Below are 13,088 nucleotides of genomic sequence, written 5' to 3'. Positions count from 1 at the left end.
CAGTGTCGACTGAATAATTTTGCAGAAACGACTCTCTCCGTGATTATTTAGGGGTGATCAGATGCAATGGAAAGGGCATTTCACTGTGCTGTCATGCAATTTTGTTTAAATATATTTAAATACAGCAGCACCCGATTCGCTTTGTTCGTCCTAAGAATTTGAATAATTACATGAAGAGACGGGAAAATCAATTTATTTTCAGGTTTTTTTTTTTTTAAACATTGCAAAACAGGGGCCTAGTCAGATTTCTCTAAGGTGGATCTTTATTTGGATATGTTAGCCCCGACTCTCAATAAATTCACTTTATGTGGCTTTTTCCTGGGCCAAATTGTCTACCTTTATTTTCTGAGCTTCCATGTGAGTTCTCCAGAAATTCCCTCCCCTACACTGCCAGGCACAGTTCTTGTTCTGTGAGGGGTCCCAGGGTCTCCAATGGTGGGTGGCCCTGGGATGCCTCCCAAGCAGGGACCTGTCATCCACCACCCGTGCCTGTGACCTCAGCCTACTGACCTTCTGGTCCAGCCCCTGCCTCCCCTTCTCTCTTGCCCTCTGCCCTTTCTCTCTCCAAGCCAGGATCTGAGTAATCCTTAGTAGTGCTCCAGCCTGGAATGGGAGCTCAGTGGATACTCAAGATCATTGACTTCTGGAAACATAGAATTCTTCCCTCCAGGACAAAGAAATCCTGGCTTTCAGTGGACCAAGCCCCTGTCATTCTAAAATTCGAATGCATGGGAGGTCTGGTAGACCAAGCCATGCACTTACTCAGTAGATATTTTATTGAGCATCTATTTTGTGCCAAGCATAGCAGTGAACAAAATGGGCCAAGTCCCTGCCTTCATGGCACTTATGTTTTAGCAGGAGAGACCATCAAGAAATGAAAGTAAAAGGTGGAGTATGTGAGATAGTGAAATAAATGGCAAAGGGGACTGAGGAATTTTGGGGCTGCAGTGTAACATGGGCCGTTGCAGAAGGAACGGGAGGCTGGAGGAAGGTGAGGGGACCGGCCCTGCAGACATCTGGGGCAGAGTGTTCCAGATGGTGGGAACCTCAGATGCAAACGCCCTGAGGTGGGAAAAGTCTTGCGTTGTTGGGGAAAGATAAGGAGAGCAATCTGGATGAGTGAGCAGGGGGGAGGCCAGCAGAGCTCAGATCACTCAGGGCTGTTGGGCCCCAGGAGGAGGGGTTTGGATTTTATTGCAAGTGGGAGCCCCTGGAGGGTTCTGACGCAGGAAGGACAGGGTCTGACTCAGGTTCCGAGGACGTGGACTTTCTCAACCTGGGTGCTCTAGGCTTTCGGGCCTGCTGGTGCTTTGTTGTGGGGGCCCGGCCTCTGCACTGCAGGAGGCTGAACAACATCCCTGGCCTGTCCCCACCGGATGCCAACAGCACTCCTCCCCCCACCCAGTTGTGACAACTGAAAATACCTCCAGACATTGTCAAATGTGTCCTGGGATACAAAATCGCCCCCAGTTGGGAACTACTGGTCTAACAGGATACCTCTGGCTGCGGAGGGAGGAGAGCTGGGTTGTAGACATTCCAGGGAGGGTGAGGGAGTGGAGGGAGGAGAAAGCCCGTGGATTCTGGGCCCATTTTGAAGGAAAAGTTAGCAAGGTTTGTTGGATTGCACTTGGAGAGAGACGGCGGGGGGGGGGGGGAAGGAGAGAGAGAGAGGGAGATTGAGAGAGATCAACCTAGGATGTTTCAGGAAGGGATCCTGAGACTAAAGGAAGCCTTGGGACCCCCGCTGGAGTCCAAGGATTGCAAATGCAGGTGCCTCCAGGGCCAGGCAAACAGCCCAGATGCTGAAGTGGCTGGCAGGAGGGCAGGCCTGTCTCAAGCGTGGGTCCAATGTCGCCTAGGGGGAAGGCCAGGACTTCCAGTTTTTCCTGAGAAGCTGTAAATCTGGATTGATTTTTCTGGAGTTTTAAATGCTGGGGCAAAGCTACTAATATACAGGCCAGATTTGTCCTGAAGGCCATGAGTTTGACACCCCTGTCCCACTCCAGCCAGAGGAGTGGGGAGGGACAGCTGTTGCAGAGGGAGGGCAGCTTCTCCTGGGGCGGGGCGGGGCTGGGGGCGGGGCTGGGCGTTATCAGGGAGGTGGGGCTTGGACTCTGCTCTAAGAAGGGTCAGATGCGGCAAAAAAAAAAAAAAAAAAAAAAAAAAGAGGCGAGGGCATTCCAGGAGGTGGGGGAGTGTGAGCGAGGGTGTGGAGGTGGGAATATGGGAGACGTGGAGACTGTTTTGGAGGGGGACGGAGATAAGAGATGGAACCAGGAGGGAAGAGAAGGAGATAATGGGGGGCTGGCGGGGGGTGGGGGGCGGCGGAGGGGGGAAGAGGTGCCAGGAAATAAATGAAGAGGCCAGACCAAAAGCAGGGCTCGGAAAATCACAAAAGAACTTTAATAATATTAATAATTTCACTTCCGAAATTGTTTGGCAACAGGCTGCTCATTTATTTTACCACTGACTTTGGGTTCTTGGCAATCCTCATGTACACCAGGGAGTGTTTGCCCAACAAGGAACATTCTCGCTTGCAGATTGTTTTCAAACAGCACAAAAATTTTCGTAAATACTAAATTAGGAATTGAATGCTGAATTGTGAAGTTTGAGTGGCTTAATGAAAGATTGATTAATTTCGATTTAGCAGGTTTCTTTAAGTATTTTAGAGGCAATAAAATTTCTTTTCCAAAGCTCCCTTGCAAATTTTCCACCCCACGGCAGCCAAAATTTGAGGTGACGTGTGCAAAAATAGCTGATGTGTAATGATAGGAAGGGGTAAGTGAGGTTTAGAGAGAATCCAGGAGAGTTTGCTTTTACGGGGAGGATCCGGGCAGGCTCCCTGGAGGAGGCGGTTTTGGATCCGAGTGGCAAAGGATGGGTGAAATATAGAGCAGGCAGATGGGCTAGGGTAAGTGAGAGCATGCGAGGTGGAGGACCCCGTGAGTGCAAGTGTGAAGGTGGGGATAGCGAGGTGAGGGTCTGGACCAAGGGGGTCGGGGCTGGAGCTACCGATGGTCAGAGGCGCCGCAAAAACCAAAGAGCAGAGATGAGGCCTGTCAGGAGCACAACCGGGCCCGGGGGGCCGAGCATGTGGAGAAGAATGAGGGGCTGACCTCCTCTGTTTAAATTGCTTGTGGGACCAGAAGGGTGGCAGAGAGCATGGGTGCCTTGTCCTTCGTCCACGGCCTAGGGCCCCTTCCCCTCACCCCAGCGGAGTCATCATATGTGGGACAGAAGAAGAGGTCACCCGTGCTGACTGCCTGTGCAATGCCCAGCTCTTCCTCCCGCTGGCAGCATGAGGGAGGTGTATGATGCCCGTTTTACAGAGGACGCAGAGGCCCAGAGAAGTTAAGCTGTGTACCTGAGGTCACCCAGTAGGACTGGAGCCCGAAGTCTGCGTTCCAACCGCTGCTCTGTAACGACCCTTATGTGCTCACGCCACGTCTGGCTCCCTGTGTCCCGAGTACCATAAACATCCCTACTTACCCGAGGGGTGAACCCAGGCTCCGAGTGGTGGGGTCGCTTTCGTGACATTATACCGATGGAAGGGGTGAAGCCAAGGTTTGAATCCCCAGGTCCGGGTGACTCCGGGGCCTGCTCTCCCGCCACCAAATGACACAGCCGCTCGCCTTCCTGGGCCTCTATTTCCTCATCTGATAAATGGGGGTGAGGACAGTGGGCACCCAATGGGGTCCGTGTGAAGGTCAGAGGTGGTGCCTATCAATCACCCAGCTCAGTGCTTGGCACTTTTAGTAGATGCTTAAAAAATGAGGGCTGTAGTTATCTGTGTGAAGGTGGCTGCATATTAAATGCGTGACTTAATGTAAGATACTTAGAGCAGAGCCTAAGTGGCCCTCGTGTGCCTAAGGACGCATAGTAGGTGCTCAAGAAAGGTGAAGTCTTACTATTCTAGGACCTACCACTGGGGACAGCCTGATATCCTTCCAAACCCTCTTCCTGCCCAAACTGCCTTCCGTGTGTTTTTCCCTTCATCCAACAAACTGGCTTTGGGGTCTAGGTCAGCATTTGGGGGGTAAGGAGGATACAGAGCCTCCCACCCTTCAGTCAGACAGATGCTGAGAGCACTGGATGATGAGTCCAGAATTCTGGGTTTGAACCCTGGACTCGCTGTGTGGCCTCTGGCAAGTGCCTTGCCCTCTCTGAGCCTCAGTTTCCCCTCTCATGTGCGGAGCCTGGGCCAGGCTGCCCTGGGAGGTGCTAGCCCTGCCTAGGGATGGGGGCAGTTCCTGTGTCCCCTGTGGCCACCGGTCCCCACCTCCTGCCTCCTGAGCTGCAGGCCCGCCCGGCTCAGCTGTGACGACCAACCAGCCAATCTGTTTACTGAACTGACTGACCCCTTCCGGGAACTCGGCCCAAGCTTCCCAGAACTCGGGTATTAATGACCCGGAGCCACATGACAGAGCATGACACAGCATTTTTGGGCGCAAGGCAGGGCCCAGAGGGGCGCGTGGGGGGCCCGCAGCCCAGCCCCCAAGCCCGGCTGACTGGTGAGTCAGCCCAGCCTCCTGCAGCTTCCTGATCCCAGCCGCTCTGCCGCCCTCTCCCATCCCCCAGACCTTCTCAGCCTGGCAGGGCCACCCCAGGACCCCCGGGTTTTGCTCCAGTGACCTAGAAGAGGTCCTGGGTGATTAGGGCTGCCCTCCCGGTTACGGATGGGGAAAGCAAGGCCCAGACGACTGGAGTAAATAACTGTGAGCGCTTATTAAGCACTTACTGCGTTCAAGGCACTGGGCACATATCTTATCCTGGTCTTAGGGTAACCCTATGAAACCGCAAACGCCAGGTGGGGAAACCGAGGCCCAGAGGGGCTGAGTACCCTGCCTGCGGCCTCAGTGCCGGTCGGCCTCGAGGCCCAGTGCTCAGAACCAGCGCCTGGCACATAGTTGGAGCTCACGCGGAATCCGTGGGCTGACCAGGGTGGGTGGGCACGCGCGGGCTTTGGTGGCCGGCAGAGCTGGGCTCGGATCCTGGCTGTGGCTTTCTCTGGCTGCCGGGTCTGGGGCATGCTGCTGCGCCCGTGATGCCTCAGTTTCCTCGCTGGCAGAGCATCGGGGTGGTGATCCTGACCTTGTACAGTTGGCCGTGAGTGCTGTGTGCGGTGTGCAAACAGCTGCCAGACCCACACAAAGCGCTCCATGAACACTCACTGCCACGGTCTGCACCTTCTCCTGGCCCCGGTCTCTGAAGCCACGTTGGGGTCAGCCTCTGGGCCCCACGCCTGCCTCCTTCACCCTCTGCTGCCCAGGGGCAAAGTGAGAGTGATGGTTTTTATGAGGCTGGGAACCAGACGGGATCTGGGGCTCGGAGGGAGCCACCTGGTTCCCAGGCCCTGAACTTCCGGCTAGGGGTGGGGTGGGCAGGGAAAGGGAAGCGCTTTGATGATCTTCCCTTCATGTCACAACCGTTGCTTGAGCACCTACTATATACAAGACTCCAGGGAACACAGCAGCGAACAAGGGGTCTCTGCCTCAATTCTGGTGGAGGACACAGGAGATCAGCAAGCAAACCCACGAATAGATAAGACAGTTTGCACCGGGGAGAAGGCCAAGATGGAGATAAACAGGGGTTGCCTTGGAGCTGCGTGAAGCTGTGAAGCCGTGAGCTGTGAAGGCTTGCTGTCTGCTTGCTCGCAGAGAGGGCTTCTCTGAGGAGGGAGCATGGAGAGACATCTGAAGGAGGAGGGGGAATGAATCCCAAGGGAAGGGATTTTCAGCAGGGGAAACAGCTTGGAATGCTCCAGGAAACGCAGGAGGCCAGGTGGCTGGACAGGACAGAGGAAGGGGCAGGTGACAGGAGATGATGCTGGAGAGGTCAGCAGGGCTGAGATCATGTAGGGATTTGTGGGCCGAATGCCACTGGCAGGATCTGAGTAGGAAGGGAACTGATGTGACCCGGTTGATGGACAGCAAGCCTTCACTGACTGTGACAGTCAAATTTTCTACCCATCTGACAGATGAGCTAACGATGGCCCAGGCCGAGTTCACCCGGGAGGTCAGTGGCAGGGTGAGGATGAAACTAGGGTGGCTGGACAGCCAGTGCGGGCCAACTGCCCCTAAGGAGAGGGAAGTAAGGACATGGGCTGGAGTGGAGGGCCCGCGGGTCAGCAGAGTGGGGCCCCGCAGCCCCAAGTGCCTCGAGCTTCCCGGCAGAGGAGGTGGCCTCTAAGCTGAGGGTGGGGCGGAAGTGCTGGAAGAGTGTTCCTGGTAGAGGGAACAGCATGTAAGGAGAGGCGAAAGGCGATGGGGTGATGTTCTGAAGGCCCCGATCCTGGGAGGTGTTGGAGCCAGGAGGGAGGAGCCGGAATTTCGTTCTGAAGGCCTACTGTGTGCCAGGCCCGGGCTGGACCCTACGGACACCGAGACGGGCAGGCACGTGTTCACCCTCCTGGGCCCCGTGGTCCAGAGGTGGGGGCAGCCTAGAGAGGGGTCAGGGCCACGAGGGGGCAGGAGGGCAGAGGGGACTGAGCTCCCACTTTGCGTTTTACAAAAGACACCCGAGCTTCAACTCTCAGTTCTGTGACATCTTCACTGTGACCCGGGGCAAGTCACCTCACCTCTCCAAGCCTTGGTTTCCTCGTGGGTAAATACCTCCTGGACAGGCATTGTCAGAACTCCGGAAGCTCGTGCTTTCACTCACCTGTTCCTTCAATCGCTCTTTTTGGAGCACCGGCTATGTGCCAGGCCGTGGACTCGGTCCTGGGGACGAGCAGTGACAAAAGCCCTTGCTGGCTCTGAGGGAAGAAGTGGTGTGGAGGAACAAGCAGTTAAGAGCGTGACCCTGGAGCCAGAGGGCCTAGGGGCCTCCTGGCCCACCACTTACCCGCTGTGTGACTTGGGGCGAGTTACTTTACCTCTCTGAGCCTAACCTGTCAAAGGGAATCATTATGGTACCCGCCTGGTCGGGTTGCCGCGAGGAAGCCGGAGTCGATCCCTGCGTTGTGTTTAGTGTGGAGTCTGGTGCACAGTGGCCAGTCGGTAAGTGTCCTCCGTGTTTGTACTCAAATGGGGGAGACAGACGATACTCAGGCGGCAGGCAAGTGGACGAGACGGTGTCTGATGTGGGAAGGGACAATGCCAGCTCTCAGTGCCGAGTGGGCACATAGGAGGTGCTGAAGTGTTCCTCCTCCCTCGTCCCCTTGTGAGCCGGCTTGGACTATGACAGGGACCTGAGGCGTGGGAGTCCGTGGAGAAGGCAGGAGGCCATCTGTGCGGGTCCAGAAAGCCAGGGCTGAGCCTTGGGGCCAGGAAGGGCAGAGACGTCCCCGCCACCCTCTGCCCCCCGTGCTCCCTGCACCCCGTCCTCAGCCACGTTCGCAGCCTGGGTGGCTGGGCCAGCCGGGGCCTGCCTGGCAGGTCCCCAGTCGTGACATTCATTACACAGGTGTGTGGCTGGTCTGCACAGGGGGAGGCGAGGGCCCCAGGGGCTGCGTTCACATGGCAGCCAGCCAGCCCACCCCAGGCCCTTCCTCATCCTTTATGAGTCTGGTGCCCAGGGCAGGCAGGCGGGTTGGGGGAGAGGAGCTGGCATAGGGCCAGCTGGCACCCGGTGAAAGGAGGGAGAGTTGAGAACTTGGGGTGCCAAGGGCTGATGTGGAGGACGGGGTAGAGGGTGCTGGGTAATGGGGTGTGTGTGTGTGTGTGTGTGTGTGTGTGTGCACACGCAGGTGCGAACAGGGGCACAGTGAATTGGTCTAGGCATCCCTCCAGCCCTTCTACGTGGAGGTGAGAGGGTCTGTGTAGATGAAGCATTAACGGCCCCAGAGTGGGTCAAAATCTCCAACACTGACACAGGTAGGCGAACGCCAAGCTGTTCCGGGTGACATCAGACCCAGTGCTGGGCCAGTCGTAGGCTCTGCCATATAAAGCTCCAAATCCAGAGAGAGACAGATGCCAAACCAGAGGGCAAGACATCCCAGTGAAGCCTTTTGTGGAGGAAAATAAGGCAGGATGAGGCTAGAGAGAGCAACGGGATGGGGGGGGGGGGGCGGGCACAGGAAGGGCCCCTCTGAGAAGGTAACCTTAGAGCTGAGGCCTAAAGGATGAGCAGCCATGGCAAGATCTGGAGGAAGAGAGTTCTGGGCAGGAGGAACAGCAAGTGCAAAGGCCCTGAGGCAGCACCAGCTTGGCACATCTGCAGAGCATTAGGGGGGCCCTAAGGAGAGGAGTGAATGAGAGAGGGGGTAGGAGGCAGGGTCAAGTGTGGGCAGAGCCAGAACTCATGGACCAAGGTCAGGAGTGTCGATCTTATTCTGGGTACGAGAAGCCTGGCACATGGCAAACACACAAATGGGGCACCCCCGGGGCGAATGGGTTTGAAGAGAGTAGGAGCCAGGCCTGCTCGGTGTGGGAACTGTCAGCTTTCAGACCCACAGACAGGAACGTGGGCTGTTCAATTTGTGTTTGAACCTCTTCTCCCGGGTTCAAACCCCCTGGCTCCAGCAGCCTGTTATTAAGCTGGCTGTGCCCTGAGGCGCCTGCCTTTATCCCCAGACAGAGCCTGGCCCGCCTGCCCTGAGGTCGACCCCGGCCCCCAGATGGGAGTGGATGGGCAGGACTCACGAACCCCTGTGCCCGCCCCAGCCCCCACCAGGTGCTTCGGCAGGGCCAAATCTACTTCTAAGAGCTGGAAGGAGACTGGGGAGCAGTGAGAATCTCCAGATGGGGAAACTGAAGCCCAGAGAAGGAGAGGGTATGGCCCAGGGTCTCGTGGCAGGGAGCTGCTGAAGGCACCTAGGACGCCTCTGTCATAGCTCATCTCTCCCTCCACTTCCTCCCCTGTGCACTGGGCTCCTCTCAGTGTGACGCTGGCCAGGGTGTCTGGGCAGGGCCACAGGGAAGAGCTGGGGCCAATTCAAGAGGCCTCTTAATTGGGCCTTACAGACAGAACTGCCCGACAGTTTAGATAGTGAGTCTCCTGTCACTGGAGGCATGCAGGCAAACCCAGAGGGCAGTCCTTGATCTGCTTACAGGGTTGAAGAGAGGTTTGGATGAATGAGAGATCACTTCCATTCAAGCTCTGTGATTCCACAGGATCTTGGCCCAGTCCTTCTCTGTTGAAGTCTCGGTTCCCCATTCATTGAAGTCTCGGTTTCATTCATTCATTCACGCAGATAATTAAAGTGACCTTGATAAAAGAACAGCCTTGATGACGAAACTCCCCTGCTTCCAGTTCTTCCTTGACATCCCAGACCTCTGGAGACCGCTCCAGCCCTCACCATGGCCCAGACATCCTGCAACCCTGGCCCCTGAAGCCTCTCTCTCCCTCTTTCTGATGAAGCCACTCTGACTCCCTGAATGTTGTTCAGATCACTGCCCCTTCTTGAAGTGTAGATGCTGTGACAATTGGATACCAGGCCGAGTGCTTTCGATTATTTAGGGCCCCCATCAGCGCATTGTGGGGTCCATTTTACAGACGAGGAAGCTGAGTCTCAGAGAGGTGCAGGGTCTTGTCCAAAGCCACACAGCCTGAAAGCAGAGGAGTCAGGACTTGAACTCAGGCCATCTGGAAGTTAACGCCATTCTCTTTTCTTCTTTCCTTGTAGCTCGTTTTCATCTTCAGGATTTTGCTCAATAGTCTCCTTCTCCGGGAAGTCTTCCCTGGTTCCCTTCCGAGTCCTTCTCCCATGCCTTTCCTGAGTTTCCCCATTGCTTCACTGATCACTCCGCCTCAGAATTATCTTTCTTTTTTCTTCACAGCGTTACTGAGGTATAACAGACATACAGTAATTGGCACATATCTTAGTGTGCAGTTTGACGTGTTTTGACACACGTTTGTACTCATGAAGCCGCTGGTGAACGGACACATCACCTCCACAGGCTTCCTTGTGTCCTTTTGTCATTCATTCCTCCTGCCCCCCCACCTCCCCTCTCCCATCACCAGGCAACTGCAGTGGGTTTCTTCTGTTGCTGTGTTCTCTAGAATTTTCTGTAAATGGAATCATGGAGCATATTTAACCTTTGTTGGGCTCCTTTCCCTCAGCGTAATGATGATGAGATTCATCCGTGTTGTTGCGACCATCATTTTTTTAGGTGTCTGCCCCGCTCCCCGTCAGGCTGTGAGATCCACTGGGCGAGGACTCGCTCTCGCTTATCTCTACGTCCCCAGCACCTAGCACAGGGCTGGGCACAGAGGAAATGCCTACTAAATGCTGATGACGAGCTGGAAGGAGGGTGAGGATGTGCCCACGTGAGGAAAGGGCATGCGTGGTTGCACGGCAGAGAGGAGCCCAGAGACTATCAAAACAGCCCCTGGAATGAGCTGGAGGCTTCGTGGCCCCATCAGATAAGCACATCCGCTCATCCCTGTGGCTGTCTCTGTGGAACAAAGATGTGGATTGCACAAGGGCTGGGCTTGGGCTGAGGAGGCACTTAGTGGCCCCTTTATCTGGCGCGGGCATCCGGCCCGGTGTTCTAGAACTGCACAACCCACACCTCCCAGCAGGCCGCACGTCTTGGGCTGGGGCAGTGGCAGTGGGCGGGCAAGTGGGTGGCGGGAAGGGGGAAGTGCCACCCAGTCCTCCCCAAACCAGTTGGACTCCTTTGCAGAGGTTTCTGGAGGTGCTTGGAGAGCTGAGTAAGGGAGAGCGGGAGGCCGTGGCCAGAGGAGGAGGAGGAGGGAGGAATCATTTAATTAGCGAATATTATAGGGAATTTCCAGTTCATGCCCCATCAGGCTGGGCAGGGACGCCGTGGAATTACTCAGACGGTTTCCAGGTACCAGCCTGGGCCGCAAAGGCTCGGCGAGACCCAGAGGCCCCAGGTCTCTCCTCCATCGTTGGCTGGAAACTCAACCAGCCGGGGCGAGAGAGTGGCAGGCTGGATGGAGCTACACCAGGGACAGAGCCCGCGGCACAAGCCCAGTGTATGCGCAAGCCGAGTGTATGCGCGTGCTTCCCGCATCAGGCCTGCCAGCGTGAGCTTAGTGCCCATTCCGGGACTGAAAAACTGAGGCTGGGGGCTGTGGAGTTGGCTGAGGTTACAGGGGGCTCACTGGGGAATAGGGAGAGCTTAAGAACCAGGGGTCATTTAAAATTTTTTAAAATTTAATTTATGTTTTGATTAAAAATTAATTTAATTAATTTTATTTTTAAATTATTTAAAAAAATTTTTTAATTAAATTAGTTTATTTATTTTAACCAGCGGTCATTTTGGAGTGACTGCTTCAACAACAACATTCTTTTGACAAATGCTTATTGAACACCTACCGTGTGCCAGACGCCGTGCTCAGCTCCGGGGATTAAAAAAGGAGTCCTGAGGGGGTGCCTGGGTGGCTTAGTTGGTTAAGTGTCCGACTCCTGATTCCAGCTCAGGTCAAGATCCCAGGGTCGTGAGATCAAGCCCCATGTTGGGCTCTGCACTGACACACAGAGCCTGCTTGGGATTCTCTCTCTCTTCCTTTCTCTCTGCCCCTTTCCTCCACACTCACTTGCTCACTCTCTCTCTCTCCCTCCCTCTCTCTCTCTCTCTCAAAAATAAATAAATAAACTTAAAAAAATAAATAAAATCAAATTTAAAAAAGAGTCCTGGGCACATATTGTGTGTTGCATCTTACACACAGATGAAACAATTTTTGAAGGCAGAGACTGTTTTGTGGAATTTTGTTTTCTTGTTTGTGAAAACAAGTTCTCACCTGGGGTTCTGAACGACACAGATTCTCTGAGAAATTAATTGGAGTGATGTGGGGAAAGGGTTCCAAGGTCCAATGAGTTTAAGAATTATGGAGTTTAACAATGTTAATGTTTGCTACAGGACTTATCAGAGTCTTTAATGTAATGTGTTAAGTTCAGTGAACATCTACGTAGATAGGTGTTCTGAGTCACCCTTTGAGATATCTAAGAGATATCTCACTGTTTTGCTGTCCACTGTTTTCCTGTCTTTATGAATCTTTGTTTGGATGCCACCTCCTCTAAGGAGACTTTTGAATCCCAAATGGACCGGAGTTCCTCCTCATGAGGGCACCTACCTAGGGCTCCCTTTGACCTCTTAAGATTTTCCACCTTGAGTCTGTTCCCATCAGTAGACTGGGAGCTTTTCAAGGGAGAGACCAGCTGTGATTCATCTCTTGGTTCTGGGACAGGAAATGGAATGAGTGGATGGGGGAATTTAATGGGTGGAAGAATGGGTGATGATTTGATGGATGGGTAGATGGGTGGATGGGTGAGGGAACTATTTATTGGTGGGTGAAATGGATGAAGAGATAGGTAATCAGTGAAAGATGAATCAATGAATGAAACGATAAACAATCGAAGTAATGGAGGGGTGGATGGATGGATGGATGGATAGATGAATAAAGAAATTAGTGGATAAATGGATAGATGGATGATGGGTAAATGGTTGATGGATGATAAATTATGAGATGGATGGTGTGGAAGATTTCATGGTTGAATACTGTGCATTACTGATGGTGAATGAATAAACATATAGTTAAATGAGTAAATAAATTAATAAATGATGGATAGTTAACAGATGGCTAGGTGAGTAAACACGTAAAGGGATAAATGAATAGATGGACTGGTGATTCCATGAGTGAATGGATGGACAGATTGATGGATGGTTGGATAGATTAGTGGGTGGAAGGATGGATGGATGGATGGGATGGATGGATGGATGGATGGATGGATGGATGGATGGGTAGATGAGTGAGTGGATGGAAAAAGGGATGAGTGGGTGGATGGGAGAGTGGATGCACGCATGAGCAAATGTATGCCACGTCATAAGGTCTGAACTGAGGTCAGAATGACAGAAAGATCCCCGCATCTCTCCCTGATACAACAATTTATCAAGATTTTGGAGTTTGAAAGTTTAATGAAAGCAACAAACCCTATCTCCAGAAAATTGCACCCGGACACACAATGTTGTTGGCAATTTGAAGAGGGCAGCAGTCATTCAGCCTAGCAGCCACCTATAGACCCTAGGTGAGGTGTCTCAGTGCAGTGTAATTAGTTTCTTTCCATTTCTTGAGCTCTGACCTTGGAGAGGAACCCAGGCCCAGAGGGATGAGGCCAGCTGGGATGGGGATAGCAGGTGTCCCAGTAGACGGGGCTCTTGTCTATTCATTTGTTCATC

The sequence above is a fragment of the Prionailurus viverrinus genome, chromosome A3 (assembly GCF_022837055.1).
Source record: "Prionailurus viverrinus isolate Anna chromosome A3, UM_Priviv_1.0, whole genome shotgun sequence".
In the NCBI taxonomy this organism is placed as follows: domain Eukaryota; kingdom Metazoa; phylum Chordata; class Mammalia; order Carnivora; family Felidae; genus Prionailurus; species Prionailurus viverrinus.
This window is presented reverse-complemented; position numbering follows the sequence as displayed.